General features: G+C 38.8%; 1 non-coding gene across 1 annotated transcript; it reads left to right on the top strand.

Annotated features, from left to right (window-relative positions):
- The first annotated feature begins 533 nt into the window (after positions 1 to 533).
- LOC141676282 (small nucleolar RNA R71) lies at positions 534 to 640 on the top strand. Its single transcript, XR_012556880.1, has one exon. It is a non-coding gene; the product is annotated as a small nucleolar RNA R71 (small nucleolar RNA).
- Positions 641 to 2962: the final 2322 nt, after the last annotated feature.

Raw genomic sequence — 2962 nt, 5'->3', positions numbered from 1 at the left:
TGAAGTTGGAGTTGTTGCTGAAAACCAGGAGGGTTGAATAACTTATTTCCAAACTGCTGGAATGGCTATTGCATCGCATTCTGATTGTTGTTCCAGCTGAAGTTAGGATGATTCCAGTTGTCAGGATGATAAGTGTCTGGAACTGGTTGCTGCGATCTCTGAAAGTTGCTCACAAACTGAGACGAGTCGCTAGATATAGCACACTGATCTATCGCATGCGGACCTGCACACAGCTCACAAACACTAATTATCTGCTTAACACCATAGTTAGCCGAAAATCAATATTCATAGACAACGCCTTTAGTTGAGTAGTGATAGCCGTAACTGTATCCACCTCAAGAACTCCTGCTACCTTGCTCTATGGAAATCTCTGGGTTGGATACTGATATTCATTAGCAGCCATCAGTTCAATTAGATCATAAGCTTCCTCATAGCTCTTTGCCTATAATGCTCCACCTGCTGCTGCATCGAGCATGGGTCTGGACTGTGCTCCCAACCCATTATAAAAATAATTGATGATCATCCAATCAGGCATTCCATGATAAGGATACTTCCTAAGCATCTCCTTGTAGCACTCCCAAGCTTCATATAAAGATTCTCCTGATTGCTGTGCAAATTGAGTAAGAGCATTCCTGATTGCAGCTGTCTTCGCCATAGGGAAGAATTTAGTAAGAAACTTCTGAGCAAGATCTTCCCAAGTAATAATTGAACCAGCTGGTAGAGAGAGTAACCAGCTCTTAGCCTTGTCCTTCAGAGAGAATGGGAACAGTCTCAGCTTCACAGCATCTTCAGAAACTCCATTGAACTTGAAGGTGTCTTATATCTCAATGAAATCCCTAATGTGTGTATTGGGATCTTCCGTTGGAGAACCCTCAAACTGGACTGCAGTCTGTACCCATTGAATAATGCCAGGCTTGATCTCAAAGGTATTAGCTGTGATAGCTGGCCGGATAATGCTAGATTGAATGTCATTGATCTTGGGTTGAGAAAAATCCATCAAGGCTTTCGTTCGTGCTGCTGGATCTCCCATTGTAATGAGTACCTGAAACACAAACAAATAAACCGTGAAAGTAAAAGAATCCGAGTCAGTGAACTTTAACGACCACTGATGACAAGCACATAAACTAAAAATTAACACCGAGTCCCCGGCAGCGGCGCCAAAAACTTGTTAGGGTGAAAACACGCGCTAAAATACACACAAGTATACGCGTTCGTAAGTAGTATAAGATATAAATCAGATTCGTTTCCACAGAGACTGGTTTAGGTTAAGTTTAATTTATGCACCTATGCAACAATGTATGGTTATCGCTCAATGCTAAGATAAATAACAAATTGGGTTTTTATTAAACTAAGAGATTATACTAACAATTATAACTAAGAGAACAAGAATGGTTAAATTAATATATATGACAAACATGAGATTCTAACTTCATTAAATACTTCATTCAATAGTGTTATTGTTCTTAACCTTAGCATACGATGGTGATGACACTAATTAGATAACACGAAACTGATAAATGCCAACTTTCGTTGCACGAGTACCATTCTACCAGACATCCACAAAAGAGATAAAAGCTGAATATGCACCAATTATATTGAGACCCTATATGTCTATAGAATTTGACAATATAACGGTTTAAGCACAAGTTATCCATAATGATTACATAGGGCAAGTAAAACTGTTAGAGTTACCTACGAATCATGCATACACATACATGAACCTATGCTAGCATGGCAAGTTCTAAACCTCTATATTCACTATCGCTTCAATAGAGATTAACACGCTATCTTATATGTTAGCTACGCACATAAGACGAATAAGCACAACCAATACTAGGATTTAAATAAATCACCACACACCAAGATATCAAAATAATTAACTATTGAAATCCATAAGTAAATCCGCTAGAATCCCATGACAACGATTAGCCCATAATAGAACTCATCATCACCATGGGTTCCAATGAAAACATGGTATAAAACAAGGTCTTAATAAACTGAATAATGATTAAAGTACGAATAAACGAGATCTACGTTCAATAAGAACGAAAACGAGCATCCAAAGTTACAACTAATTCAAAGAATCACAAGTTGAAAACAAGATCTTCTTTTTCGGAGTTGTTATGTGCTTCTAGGTCTTCTCCTTGGTATCTCAATCTTCTCGGATGATGAAAAACCTTTTTTTAAGTATATATACGCCCCTAGTGGACCTGACCCTTAAAATCGTCAAATTCTACTCAAAAAAGGCTTTTTCAGCGAAATCAGCGACCAACCGTGTCTTGGGCGGCCGCTCAGCTCTCCTGGGCGGGCGCTCAGCTCTCCTGGGCGGCCGCTCAGCTCTCCTGGGCGGGCACTCAGTTCTCCTGGGCGGGCGCTCTGCTCCTATCTGGAAAAATTTCTGATAAATCTTGTTTTGGCCATAACTTGAGTTCTACTCGTTAGAATTAGGCGATTCAACTGCCCACGCGAAGCTAACGAGATTCTCTACAACTTGAAAATGGCATTGGATTCCAAATCTGATCACTTTATATTATTTTGTTTTAAAAGCTCATTTCTTCATTTAACTGATACCTGAATGCAATAACACAAAAACACATCAAAATACCCACAACTTGAGTCCAAAACACCAATTTAAGCTTGTAATAAAGCATTCCAAGTGGATATAAATTCCACTTATCATATATTACCAAGTTTCCATGACAATAAGATAAGATAATAAAACAAAACATATCTAGTCTAACTCCATGCTGCTTCACTACTCTATTCCAGCATCTTTGAATAACTTCACAATTGCATGGAAATGGTAATGATTCTTTGTTCTTAAATCCCTGCTAAACAGGCTGCCACATTCGTTTTGCAAACACTCGACGCATATGACTGTGTTGTCACTGTCAACAAATATTTAAATTTGATCATCCGTCGGGTACATGCTTGTCATCCATCGGGTAGCTTTGTTGATCAT

This window comes from Apium graveolens, chromosome 7, assembly GCF_009905375.1.
Source record: "Apium graveolens cultivar Ventura chromosome 7, ASM990537v1, whole genome shotgun sequence".
Lineage (NCBI taxonomy): Eukaryota > Viridiplantae > Streptophyta > Magnoliopsida > Apiales > Apiaceae > Apium > Apium graveolens.
This window is presented reverse-complemented; position numbering and strand designations above follow the sequence as displayed.